General features: G+C 36.9%; 1 protein-coding gene and 1 long non-coding RNA gene across 2 annotated transcripts in view; one reads left to right on the top strand and one right to left on the bottom strand.

The window, feature by feature from the left end:
- ARHGAP15 (Rho GTPase activating protein 15) overlaps positions 1-15195 on the bottom strand; it is a 3416769-nt gene that overhangs the window by 2062572 nt on the left and 1339002 nt on the right. The gene's annotated exons all lie outside the window — the stretch shown is intronic.
- Positions 1-15195, top strand: part of LOC122804832 — a 248528-nt gene that overhangs the window by 210529 nt on the left and 22804 nt on the right. The gene's annotated exons all lie outside the window — the stretch shown is intronic.

The following is a 15195-nucleotide window of genomic DNA, read 5'->3' as shown; positions in this document are numbered from 1 at the left end:
ACCACCCAAGAAAATTATTTTCCTGTGCCCCTGTCAAGCAGAGCCACAGAAGTGATCTCTGGGGTGAGTTTCATATTTCCCATCCAATCATCAAGATTTTTCTTGAAGAGTGCTAATGAGGAGCTCTGTTTGACATAGATAGGTAGTCTGTTCAAGAGTATGTGAAGTCTCTGGGACAGGAATCTATCCCTCCAGCATGTTCTGTTTATTGTGGTCAGGGCCGGTGTTAGCATTTTGGGGGCCCCCAGCAAATGTCAAGTTGGGGGCCCCCCTAGGCACTTCCATTATAAGTATCATCCTATCAATGTCATCCATCCTAAGCAACCTTTTATTTTGTGCTGCAAAGTTTTAGGAGTAGTATCCACAGACAGACCTGTAGCTACAACCTCTTACATTACAACAGGCCTATGTACCACACTATCACTATGTTGACCTGTCTTACAAAGCGGCAGTTACAGTTACTGGCACTTAGTTGCAACAATGATACATTGCAACAACTCTATGTACAGGTCTGGACTTAAAGTGAAATGATGACTGGGCCTACATTTCACCCCCCCTCCCCACACACACACACAGCCTCCAGTCCTCTCCTCTGATTCCCCCTCTTTTGGGCTCGCCATACCATGCATGTTATATTTTTATTCCTTTTCTCACATTTTGCCTCACCCTCAGTTTTTTTCAAGAAAGCCACAACTTTCTATATGCTCTGAAATGCATTTTAAAGTTTTTTTTTTTCCTTTTACACAACCTTTTCATCCAATAATGGCTTGAACAGAAATTACAATTTAGGAAAGAAATTCACTGTTGCGGTTCAGCTTTAGTTTTCCTTGCATCCTTTCAACACTCCTTTCCTGAACAAGACAGCACAGTAATAACCATTTAGGAAATAACTCAAGTCAGGGCCCAAGAAGCCATAGGGTTACAGATGGTCTGGGATGCATTGTAGAGCAGTTTCTCAACATTTTACTCCAATGGTGGCCTAAACAATAATCATGAAAAAGAAAAGAATTTCAGACTTATTTTTTTTTCTTTCAAGGAAGACATAAGTTGTGCCCAAGGCTTAATTTTCAAAACTGACAAAATAGTCCCTTACAGTAAACTAACAAGCCAGTAGTTGTGAGAATACTTGTCTTATCTGGGAATACTGCCTACCTCCCTAACCCCCTACAAAGAACAGTCACTGTCTATGCATCCCTCTGGTGTTAGACTAGGATGATATACATATACATAGCATGTTCTTCACCCCTAGCCTTCAAAGGAAGCCACATGTATATGTGCCTGATACGTGATTGTGAGAATGATTTCAGTAATATATTTGAATTTGTTGCTCCTAGACAGTACACCTGTCTTGCATAAGCTATAGTAACCTTCTTTTTACACCTCTGAGGTCCGTGAGAAACACTGCTCACAGCTTAAACACAAGCTATAATAACTTCATGTGCGCACCTCTAAGGTTTGACTGTGATGAAAATTAAAGATGTAATAACCATACAGTCTCCAGCCCCTCATAACCCGTAGCAGTTTCTGTACACACACATTTGAGCACGGCTGGGTTTAGAATGGGTGTGGTTCTAAACAGAGGCTATTATCAGCTTTATCCTAAAAGGGTCATATCTCAGCAGCATTCAGGTTAAACAGCATATTTAGAAAATTGATACATATATCTCCAACCAGCAACAGCCCACACAGAGTCAAGACTGATTAAGGGAGTCCCCGTTATCCATTTACAGTCTGAGTGGGGGCCACCAGACCCCAAGAATATCTACTGTAAGTGTCTGAATGTTCTGTGATATACGCTATGTCTTACTTTCAAAATATAATTACTTGTTAGGTACATTTTTTACTGATACACAAAAGAATAATGTCTCTGACCTGGCATTACTGGGTACAAGCACAGACAAAAATCAATGATACTTTTTACACATGCACACACACACACACACACACACACACACACACACACACACACACACACACACACACACACACACACACACACACACACATGCATAAGCCACAGCAGTACTAGTTTTGTACTTATTTCAGCAAACAGCAATACATTGTGCAGCACTGGTACTGCCACACCAGATCAGTGACTGCTGTTTAGCAGTCGTCAAACAGCAGCAGGGGTAAGATTTGTCTCATTGAGGAGTAATGCATACCTGTCACTGTCCCTGATTTCACATACCCATCACTGTCCTTGATTTCACAGACCTTCCCTGATTTTGTTCATACTTTTGCTTTGTCCTTCGTAAAAAGTCTGATTTGCTGGTAAATCATTCAGGATTACAAACATTCAATCAATCCAGATATCTGAGTTTTATACTCATTGTCCAAAAATACATGTTGATGCAAAATATGTTATTCTAGTAACTTTTAAAGTGAATTAGAGTAATATTTAAACATATTCTTGATTCTGAGCCTTTATTCTATTATTTGTGGGATTGCACTGAATTCGTAAGCAAAGAAATTGAGAGGTATAGTATCTGGTGTTGTGTTCTGGTATTATTTATAAAACTACATGAAAGCAAAACTATCTCTGATGATCGGAAGCATCAGCTTTTCTTAAAATTCAAAGTTTGCACCGAGGTAAGTCACTTGGGCTGCTGATGTCTCTAGTGCTTACCTTGCTCATGTTTATTATCAGCTTCATCCCAACAGCGTCAGAACTCAGCCCTGTTCATGTTAAAGAGCATAATTAGGAAATTAATACATTTTGTTTCTTCCTCATTTTTCCCCAACCAGCAGTGGCTTTTGTGGGGCCCCCACACAGTCAAAGATGATTAAGGGGGCCCCTGCAACCATGGATTTTTCAGGGACTTAAAGCTGACTATGTAGTTAGTTTTAGTGGGGGTTTAACTAAGCCAGGGGCACTATGTCAGTGGTAAAATATTTAATGTAATTCTAATGCCCGTTACTTGACAAAACAATACTACAACCAGAAATATCTTTGAATTTTAAGGGAGATATAAATAAGAGGTATTACCATCATGGTTTATTAAGTATACAAGACTGCTGTACTAGCTTTTGTTAGTTTTACAGACATGTTACAAAATATCAGGATAAGATAACTTGCTTTGGTTGGGGACCCCAGGGAACAGGGGGCCCCCAGAGACCACAGGGTTCGCTGATGTCTAAAGCCGGCTATGATTGTGGTGACAAGGTTTAGGTCCCTACAGTGTGTAGCTCAGAGGGATAGGGATTTCTTTAAGTGGAGCATGTACAACAGCTCTGGGTTTGACATAGTTTTGTGTGTTAGGCAGAGATTGCCTCTGAGAAGCCGTTATGTGACGGAGTAAAGCTGGAGTTTTTTCAGACGGTCTGTATAGGGCATCTGTTTGAGGCCAGTAATCTTCTTTGTGAGGTATTTCTGTGGCCTTTCCAGTTGTTGTAGATGTCTTGTGAGGTGCATACCAAAAGGGGCATTGTACTCCATAATGGGTCTAATGAGTGATGAGTAGAGGGGAACAATGGCCTCTTTTTTTTGAATGAGAAACCTTTTGTGATGAAGTGTGCCATGTAGAAGGATTTCCTGACCACTGTGGCAATGTGATTATCAAAAGAGAGACTACTGTCCACCTGTGTCCCAAGGTCTCTTATCACACTTTTGGTGTTAAGTAAACTACCACCTATGTGGCAGTTCATGGGTACAGAGTTTTTACCAAAGGGGATGACAATGCACTTTTTGGCATTGAGCTTGAGGCCATGGCTTTGACACCAGGCATCTGTCTCAGTGAGGCTCTTTTGTAGGATGTCCACATCGTTAGGGGTTTTGATTATGCCTCCTAGTTTGCAGTCATCTGCAAACTTCATTAGCCAAAGACCTTCTGTGTTATCTTGTACTTCAGAGAAGAAGATAAACAGGAGCGGACCGAGGACTGAACCCTGTGGTACTCCACTTGCCACTAGTCTGAAGTGTGAAGTTGGCTTTGGAGAAGTTTTTTACGGTGGTTTCCCTAGTGGGGGGTGGGGGTGGGATGTGGATGTCTAGGGTGATTAGCTTGTGGTCGGATCTGACCAACAAGGAATTGACCTCTGGTGTGGAACACCGGTCGCCCATATTGGTAATGACCAGGTCTAGGATATTGCTGCCCCTGGTGGGGGTGTGAATAAATTGATCCAAAGCACTGGAATTTATGAATTCCAGAAAACGTTGAGCAAAAGAGTTGGTACATGAGTAGATTTCCCAATTAATGGTAGGGTAGTTGAAATTGTCCATTATTAGGGTGTTGGGTTGGACCCTAATATTTTCCAGTGTATCAAGAAATGAGGAGTGGGAATCCTGGGAAATGGTGGGGGGTCTGTAGCAAGCTACAATTTGGATTGTGGTCTTGCCCAGAGTTAGTTGCACTTGGATAATCTTGGATATATTATGCTGTGCAACTAGCCTGGAGGTGTGGATATCCTTAATGAATATGGACACGCCTCCGTCTTAAGTGCTTCAGTCCAGGTTAGGTGGCCAAATGCTGTGGTATGAATTATAGCCTGGTAATGCAGGGGTGCTCTCTGAAGCTTTGAACCAGGTCTCTGTCAGTGCACAGATGTCGATGTTCTCCATTTTAAGGAGTGCCTCGAGTGAGTGCATTTTGAGGTTTTGAGTAGCATTACCCACAGATTTTGCTTGCTTGTACCTCTTACAGTGGTGAATTTGTCATTTCAACCTTGCCTAAAAAAGGCACTATAGGGGTGGCAAGAGCCTTAGCCAGTATCCGGAATCCCAAAGGTGACAGGTGCAGGCCATCTCTGGCAAAGCATTGTGGTCTGTTGATCATGTCATCCCAGGCAGACAAATACTGGATCCCCTTAGAATGACACCAGAGGCTTAGCCAACTGATAAAGTCAATCATTTTGTCCTTGTACTGTGGTATAATTCTGGGTGATGGCAGGATGCTACTCAGGGCTAGGGTCATACCTGTCTGGGCCACAAGATCAGAGAGCTTCTCCATGTCTCTTTTCATGTAGTCCAGGGAGGTATGTGTCAGGTCATTCACACCAACATGGACAATGACAGAGTCACATCTGTACTTGTTGTGGAGTGACCTGAGTGTGTGCATTATGTGGTGGATCCTGACACCTGACAGGCAGCTGACAGTAACTTTCTCCTTGTTTAGCCTGGTGAGTGGAACATCAGTGTACCTGACTATAGAGTCACCTATCACTAGACTGTTGGATACATTGTTATGCCTTATGGGCTGTGGTTGAGTGGCACACTGAGTTTTTGGGCTCTGTGTCATTTGTGTTGTGTTGGGGGGGGGTGGAGTTTGCTTGCGTTTCTGCTTTGGAGGTCCCTGTTGCTTAGGCAGGTTTTTACTGAGAGCCGCCGCAAATGTAGGTATGTGTTTTGTGTTTCTATGTGTGTGTTTTGGTGGTGTAGGTTTTGAGGGACTATGTGATGAGTGTGGTGTGGTGCAAGTGTTTACCATCTCCTCTTGACTGTCTACTCCAGTCTTGGGTGAAGAGAGCTTTGGTTCCAGTTTGGCATACACTCAAACTCCCACCCAAAACCCTTACAACATACTCACTTACCTGACATTACACCCAAATCTACACATGGCACCACACACCATCCACATAAAACCCTGGACATTACGTAGCGTAAAGCCATAACCGCAAATTTGAGATTTTCAAATTCGCAGTTATGCACTTTCTCTATTTCAAAACTTCGACTTTATAGTCTTGAGATACTGAATAGTACAGAAATTAGATCTTTGATCTTTTTTACAAACACTGTTAGACATAAACATAGCAGCATGTTGGATGGATTTATAAATACTTGCTAAAAAAACTGAAATGCTATCACATTTTTCATTTGCCTTCATTAATACATTTAAGTTCCATTATCTGGTATATAATTTAAAATTTTTATATTATGAACTACATTTGCACATCTGCTTTGTACTTATGAAAATGTTTTCAAGTATGCTTTTTTCTTCATCACTCAACTGTCTCTTTTAAATGTTACTAACTTAAATAGCCTGTGTTTTATTTACAGTCACATGTTCTTAATGCAATTGTTCCTGTTCTCTTTTTGTCTGCCAATGGTGGTCATGATGCAGATAATGAAAGTTCCCCTGACATGCATGATCCTGTAACTTTTGTCATATCAAGTCCTTCCTTCCCTGGGTCTCTTCCTTAGGTTGCGTGGCTCACTGCCCATTGTATTTTGGCCATTTTGTTGATTCCATATTCTTTTTTTTCCACTTATCATCTAATACTTATACCATCTGTTTCCTAACACCACCATCGTATAGTAGCAGGAATTATCCTGGTGGTCAATCTGAGTGAGCATCTCATTTTGTTCGTCTTGACTTTTACTTTGGTTGAACAAGGACTAAAGTCAAGCATCTAAAACGTGCATCACTTAATGTAATGACAATGGTCTGACCTCATTTTTCTTAACTCCCTACCAGTTTTTCCTCAATAACACATCCCATATGCTGTAACATGAACCACAAGTATAGATCTCTCAAGGCCATGTTTCAGTGTTTATGACTTCAAGGCCAGTATCCAGTAAAAGAGGCAAGTAAGCATTTTGCATGACACTAGGCTATGAAACTGAAGATACATATAATTCAAGTCATTTCAAAAATTAAAATATAAAGTAATAAGTGAAACATCATAAATCTAGTTATGCTATTCCTGAAGCATAGTAAAGATGGAAGTGTTATTAAAACAACATTAAAATTGCAGTATATAAAAGAGTTCTGCTAATGTGACACCAAGTATTATTTTTTTAAATATCTCTTGTTGTTGTTGTTGTTGTTAGGAACAGTATTGTTAAACTGGATAAAGGAACACAGACATGCATCTTTTGTTATAGCCCAGACACTGGGCCAAATTCCAAGAGTTGTTCTCAATGTGTGTCTGTCCTGATTCTTAAAGGCTTGCTATCAGTGTAAGTGACTTACTTCAGTGTAAGGCTCGTTGGCTAACAGGTTGTCACTGGGAGCCAGATTCCAAAAGACCTGCTCTCAGTGGCCACTTATACTGTGAGCAAGTCTGTTTGAGTCAGGCTCATAGTGTTCAAGCTTGGTTGCAGAACAGTGTTAAAAATGGTGAAGTATTTAAAGGTTGCATAGAGATACACTGAGGTTAAGAGCATCTCCGTTGCTTATTTTAAAACTGTCTCGCTATGTTAAACTCATTTAACATAGCGAGACACTAAAAAAAAGCAACGGAGATCTTGCTTTCTCCGTTGCTTTTTTAAACTGTCTCGCTATGTTAAATGGGTTTAACATATGAGACAGCTAAAAAAAGCAATGGAGATCTTGCTTTCTCCGTTGCTTATTTTAAAGCTGTCTCACTATGTTAAACCCATTTAACATAGCGAGACAGTGTTTTAAAAAATGATTTATACTAATGGAAAAAGTCCGGCGACGGACCTTTTCCATTAGTATAACTCGATTTACAACGGGCACGCTGGCAAATCAGCGTGCACATTTTGGGGGGATCATGGTATAATACTCTTGTTTGTATTAACAGTCAATAATTCATAAAGGCTCTGTCCTTCATATAAGTATATATGTATACAAGTTCTTTACAGATGCTTTTAATTAATATGCAAAATCACCATACTTTAAAAAAAAAAAAATATATATATATATATATATATATATATATATATATATATATATATATATATATATATATATATATATATATATACACACACACACACACACACACATATACACGCACACACATACATATATGTATATTAGATACACGAAGATGAGAACTTTTACAATAAAATAGTTTATGAAATAAACTACTGCAGTAAAAATCAGGAAAGTTTCATGGGGAAATTCTCCCCATGAAAAAAAAATATTCATTGAATCATGGAGAATATAAATATATTGCACGGATAACAGAAACAAATACAAGACATATGCTTCCTAATAAAAATTAATAACTGAAGTCTCACTAGAAATATTTTTCTCTGCAAGTCACAACAGGCTTAAGTATTGTTTATCCAAGTTTATATAGGGACATTAGCTTTTCCTAAATAAAACTACTGACTAACAGAAACCTATATGCATTCTTCTGGCCAAGATTTGCATGAACAATTTGGTTATTTATACAAATTAATAACACATCTGGAATTGTAAAATACATCCTCCAACATTCTTAAGAGATTTTAAGCATTACATGGAACCATAAATTCAGTTTCTGTTTGAAAGCTTTCCTTTGGTGCACAATTATACTTTTAACAAGAATTTGTAAAGTCAGAGAGTTTCGAAGCATTACAAATGAGCTTTTCTATTCCTATGGTGTCCATTCATTTTAATCTAGGAAAGTCATTTTTTCCTTGTGGGAGTTCAGGTTGTGCACTATTCTTATTTTACCAGCTAACAAGGAAAAATAATAGCTATCAAAAGTGAGGCTTTAATGACAAGACAACAAAAGTTAGGAAAGGAGGTGTACTTACTTAGTTAAAAGGCAAGTCAGATACGTGTGCAGATGCTTCATCCAACAGTTTGGTTAGTTGACCACTTTTGCTTGACTAAACAGATGGCTGACAGACGTGTGAGACTGTACAATTCTCAGAGTTTGGGAACATCCCCTTTTCCCAACTGTATGGAATGTCAGAGCTGGTACAAATAATTATTGGAGGGGACCTGGTGGGGGACTTGCCCCTGCAATAAACAATGATTTTTTGTTTTGTTTTCAATTTTGCATGTGCTGAGGTTGTCTCTCTGTGTATGAACCTATGAACCTATATATATATATATATATATATATATATATATATATATATATATATATATATATATATATACACACATACATTCACTGATATATATATATATATATATATATATATATATATATATATATATACACACACACACACACACATCTGTTGGTGGTGGTGTATGGAGCTGAGAATAATTCACAAACAAATATATATATATATATATATATATATATATATATATATATATATATATATATTCATTCAAAAGAAACATCAGCACTAATCTATATAAAGTACCAAATTTGTTATTTAAATACTTAAACCATAAGATCAAGAACAGAACAAATGAACCAGGTTTTAATAGAGACTTCTTCAGCATATATGTCATTCATTAAATCACTGCATTTAAATAATCAATAAAATAAAACAAAACAGCATATCAAGAATAACCAGTCCACTTTAGAACACTGAAATGAGATGTCAAAGGTAAATACATCATATTTTTACCCATAGAATCTTCCCCTCCACTTTTCTGATAGAAAGTTTTCATCTACTTTCTTGATAGAACTCATTCATGAAAAATAAGTCATAATCAAAAATGAAGAAAAATATAATATAAATAATGACTTTTAGGATTCAGTTCCACCTACTAAAAAAAATGTGCATTGAAAATAAAAGAAGCAGTTCAAAGCCTTTAAAATAGTAGAATAAATATGAGAAATATTTTTCCACATTCAACTCATTTTAAGGAAAGTATAAATGTAGTACCACAATTAGAAAAATATAATATCAAAAGGATATTAGATATAAAAGTATCTAAATCAGTGAAGTTCTGCTTTTTAGATTAATGTAATATAATCCTCATATGTATCCAGTATTATCTCATTCATAACATTTCATTAAGTCCTGGATGATGTAATATTCCTAAATTACTTTTCACACTCTTCCTTTTTGTCAAAACATGTTTTAACATCTCCACTTCCTTCATTTAATGAAAAAAATCACATCAGTTCCAACAAATATTACATTTGCTTGAGCATGTCCTACCTTATGTTTGTATCATGTGTTGCATTATTTGGCACAACTTATTTCACTAAGGTAAAATGATCCCATTTGTCTAAAATGACAAGCAGTCTTTCCTATATGAAAAGCTCCACAGGTTTGTATTACAAGGTAAATCACATTCTGTGTATGACATGTAATGAGATGTTTGATATCAAAAGATCTATTACTATTTATTGTTGCTATTTTTAGTCTTACATATGCACATGTAAACACAAAAATATCCACATGTACTACAGTCTGCCAGTGTCTCAACATGTCTCTCATGCATAGGAAATCCATTAAAGTTATACCAAAGTTGAGTAATAGGTCTGCCATTTTTATATGTATAATTACATTGTGGTGGCACTATTCTGTAGAAAAATCTATCTGATGTCAAAACTGGCCAGTGATTGTCAATAATTCTTCTGATTAAAGCAGTATTGATATGAAAAGTCATAACAAATCTAAGTTTTAATGTGTCTTTTATAGGGGAACTATTTCTATACACTAAAAGGTCTTGTTATGATTTTTGTAACAATAAACTAAGGGGTTGCTGAACATGTTGAAACACTACAATGTCTGCATGGTATTTAGCCTGGTAATGACTTAAAGTGTTAAGAACCTTTGGTGTCTTTCCAATTGCTTGATATGTTTAGTGAGATATATTCTGAAATGGGGATAGTACTCAATAATTGGTCTGATCAATACTGAGTGCAAAGGACCTCTTTAGACATTTAATATGTTCCTTTGGCAATTAGCTTTGCTAAATAAAAAGATTTCCTGACAGCCTTTATACCATGATGGTCCAACCTTCACTCACACACGTTATTATTATTAAACACAAATATTAAGCACTTTCATCCTATAAACAGGGACTTCATCAGAATAAATTTGCAAAATACATTCACGGACATTTATATGCACACCCACACCCAGTTAACAGCTCATGAATAAAAAAAAATTAAAGAAATATCCCACCTTCTGTTAATCCATAAAAAAACACTTCCTTGAAGAAATAAAGTATGAGTTAAAAATATATATTCCTTAACTAGTTAAAAACCTTCAAATCATAATTAATAAAAAACTCCATGTTTGTTGTAAAAAAGTAAAATGAAGATTACTGTCACATAAAATGTCAGTTGATTTCCAAAGACTTTAAATTTAACCAAGGCTGTATACTAACATGTTCATTTAAACCTGGGGAATAGATAGTCTGTAATCTCAACTGCCATTTCATTTCTTTCACTTTTAAGAATATCTTCAGGTCCCTCCTCTTGGATTTACCATCACCTTGTCCAAAATAGCAAATTTAAACTTAGAAAAATGGGGACAATTTCTTGTGTGTTTGAAGAGGGCATTAGATTCATTTTGCTTTGCAATATCATACTGTTGTTCATAAATTCCTCTATTGAGGCACCTGTCAGTTTTCCCAATATAAAAACTTGGGCATCCCATACATTTAGCTAGATACATTATCTTGTTAGACTGACAATTCCCCTTTAAAAAATATACAGCAAACCTATCCAACTTAAGGCTACTCTCTGCTATGATGAATGGACATTGGGCACACCCCCCACACTTATTCGTTTCATCCTTGCACTTGCCATCTCTAGCCTGGGATTTGAATCCCTGTTCAAAACTCACCTTCAAATTTCTCCTCATTTTGTAAATGAAGGAAAGATTGTTCCTAGGGTTTGCTATATTTCTGGATACAACCTCAAAATATTCCAACTAAATCTTACTATTTTCATAATTTCTTCTGACTGGGGACCACATTCTACCACCAAAGCCCTCCTGAAGTTCTCATCTACACTGTTCTGAACAATGGGGAATAAACCTGCACCCAACAGGGGTTTGTATTTAAGCCCCCATTGGGATTGTACATAACTGCTAATCTCTTTAACCAAGTTTTAGGGATACCCCCTATCTAAAAACATGTCCACAACAATATCTAATTCCTTCGGTAAGTCTACTTTATGTGAAGTCGTCCTAGCAACTCTTATACATTGCCCTTTGACAAGACTTCTTTTTTGAGCCAAAGGGTGACAGGTTCCAAAGTCTAAATAATTAATAGAAAAGAGCTCGGTTGGCACTGCTGAAGTTAGCCGAGGAACAAAGACCAAAACCACAAAAAGAAAACTTTGGCTGAACACCACGGCTTATTACCTGCTACCCTGGAAAACAGGTATTATCTACTTCTGACATTCAAGAAAATGCTCTCAGGCGCTAAATCACTCTGTAAAACGTGGTGTTCAGCTGACGTTTTCTCTTTGTGGTTAAAATCTAAATAAGAGTTGCTCGAACTGGGTTTCCTAAAAATCCTGGATTTAAATCCCATCCTATTTTTTATAGTTAGAGTGTCTAAATAATTAATTTTGTCTTGACTCTAATTTAAGGTGAACTTCAAAAAATTGGTAGAACCATTCAAGTGATCTACAAAATTCACAATCACACTCTTTTTCCTTCCAAATGATAAATGTGTCATCCAAGAACCTGATGTATAACTTCACAGAGGCCTGATGCTTAGAACCAAAAACATAATTAGTTTCCCATTCTGCCATTACCATTATGGTATATATAGGGGCACAAGAGGCCCCTATAGCCACTCCTATTTCTTGCTTATACGGCTTCCCTCAAAGAAGATGAATTATAGTCCAAAACTAAGGACATAATTTCCACATTCAGGCTAATTTTGTCATTAAAAATTTTGAAAGCCTTCTAATAACATTGTGGAAATACTCTAAACCTTCATGTCTAGGAATTGTCTAGAATAGGTTAACCATATCAGTAGTTAAAAGTATCAAATTCTTGGACAAGATCTCATACTTCAACCTTCCCAAAAAGTCCCATGAATCTTTAATTAAGTGGGCTATTGAATTAATTACCTTTTTTAACCAATGGTCTATACCCACCTCTAATGGGTAAGTTTTAAACCCTCTAGTGGCCACAATTAATCTAAGAGGAGGGTTCATAAGATCTTTATGGACCATAGGAATGGCAAAGATGATGGGGATAATTGGATGAGATACCTTTAAAGTTATGTAAGTATCTAAAGAAATCATCTTATCTAAGAAAAATTAATCTATTGTTTGATACCCTATATTAACTTCATTTATTGAAACTGGAGTGTATGTTTCATTATCATTCAATGCTTTAAACATTTCTCTAGAATAGTCAGAAGAGTCAAATAAGACAACCCCCCCCCCCCCGTCTTTGTCTAGCTTCATAATCCTTAATGCATCATCTGCACATAATTGATCAAAAAGCTCTTTCTCTTTTTTACTTAAGTTGAACTGTGCATGGTACTTAACATGTAATTTATAAATGTCTTCAGTGACTACCATTTCCCTAACTATATTTTCATTTTATATTGGTCTGTTGCCTATAAAGTATGATGACAGGAAGGGTTGACTACTAAAAGGGATAATATTATCCTTTTTCTAATTTAGCTTGACCCCAGTTTTAGTGCACCAAGATTTTTCTATTCACACTTCATTCTGGAGGAATTAGGTATCAGAGGGTAATTTAACAACAATCCCCAGTTATAATTGTCACAAACATTGTTATCCAGAGTTCTTTTATATCTGCATGAAGATTTGAAAACTAAAGACCAAAAGGACAGGATCCAACATTGAGTCTTGAAGAGCACCACTGACCACTTTCATACTTTCTGCAGTGCCTGCAGTTTGCACTGTGTGGACTTTGTCTTTCTACTAGTTTGCTAACCATCTTCCCATATATGGTTCAATTTTTAAAGCATTTAGCTTTTGTATGATGTCAGTTTGAATAATGGTGATGAAGGCCTAGGCTATGTCAAGACACACTGCTATGTCAAGACACACTGCATATACTGCATGGCTACAGCCTCCAGCCTCCAGCCTCCTTAATGTTTTCAAAGAAATTTACCAGATTCAGAAGCCAAAATCTAACCAATTCATGGGGGTCTAGTTGAATAAAGTTGGGACATGCTGGAGGGATAGATTCCTATCCCAGAGACTTCCCATACTCTGGAACAGGCTACCCATCTATGTCAAGCAAAGTTCTTCATTAGCACTCTTCAAGAAAAATCTTGATGAGTGGATGGGAAATAGGAAATACACTGCAGGGATCACTTCTGTGTCTCTGCTCATCAGTGGCACAGGAAAATAACTTTCTTGGGTGGCGTAAGCCAGGGAATCTTGTTGGCTAGGCTTGCATAGGCCCTTGGGCCGATAGCCTAGTACCTACCTATGAACCTATGAACCTATGTGGTCCATTATATTATATTCCATGGCTTTGCAGATAAGACTTCTAAGACTGATAGGACATTAATCACCTGTGTCAGTAGTAAAGCTATCATTATAGAGGGGCCTCATCACTGCAGTATGCCACCCATCAGGAATAAAACTAGTAGCTAAATTTATTGTATGTTTAAGAAATTTAAGGAGTGCATCTGTAAGGGCATGTTCAACATGGAAGAAGTATTTTTGGTCTTGGTTACTATTTTCAGTAAACATCTTAACAGATAATTGGTAGGGTAAGAGATTCGGGTCCCTCTGGACTTGTGACAGTAGTCTTGATATGAAGTTGACACTAAATTTGTTTAGAAGAATTTTTAACAATGTCTGCTGGATCAGAATAAGAGGTATCATTTGAATAAGTTGAGCTCAATGCAGGTTATTGTTTCTTAGTTTCTAACATAGCTAAAAAGGGATTTATAATTCTCTTTGACTTCCGAAACCATTCTAATTACATGGGCTCAGTTAGTGGGTCTGATAGCATTCTTCAGTTTATCCAAATGCTGAAGGTACCGAAGACACCAGTGAGCCAACAAGAAGTTTAAAAATTTATTAGTAATGAGCCAACAAGATTAAGCACTTTCATCAGTCTATAATCTGATGAAGTTTTGGTTATAGACTGACAAAAGCGCTTAATCTTTTTGGCTCGCTGGTGTCTTCAGTACCTTCGGCCTATGGATTGTCTGTATTTGTTATTCCTGGTTTGTGTTTAGTATTCTTCAGTTTATTTATTTATTTTTTTGTAATGCTTTAGTTGTTTTTTTTTTTCTTGAGAAGAGATGTTTTGGATCTGTTACAACATAATTTAGGGATTTTCTTTCTTTTCTTTAACAAGTTTATTTATATTAGTGGATCATGAGGTTGGCTTATTTTTAAGTTTCCCAAGGTATGTTTTAAAACAACAATTATACAATGACTGGCCTTTAATATTCAAAAACAAGCACTGTGATTGGCCAGCCCAACCACCATGCCCATTGTAAATCTGACAATATACTAACAGAAAAAGGTCCGGTTGCCTGGACTTTTTCCCCGTTAGTATACCTCCTGACTTTTTTTTACTTTTTCATATTTCATGTTTCTATAAAAAAGTCCCACTTTTGACATCTAAGAGTGACAACCCTATGAATCATTTCTAATGATGACAGCAGGTTGAATTATGGGTGGAGGGGCCTGAAA

The sequence above is a fragment of the Protopterus annectens genome, chromosome 6.part0, assembly GCF_019279795.1.
Source record: "Protopterus annectens isolate FY-2018-M chromosome 6.part0, PAN1.0, whole genome shotgun sequence".
Lineage (NCBI taxonomy): Eukaryota > Metazoa > Chordata > Ceratodontiformes > Protopteridae > Protopterus > Protopterus annectens.
The sequence above is the reverse complement of the archived record's forward strand: the minus strand, read 5'-3'. Positions and strand labels throughout refer to the sequence as shown.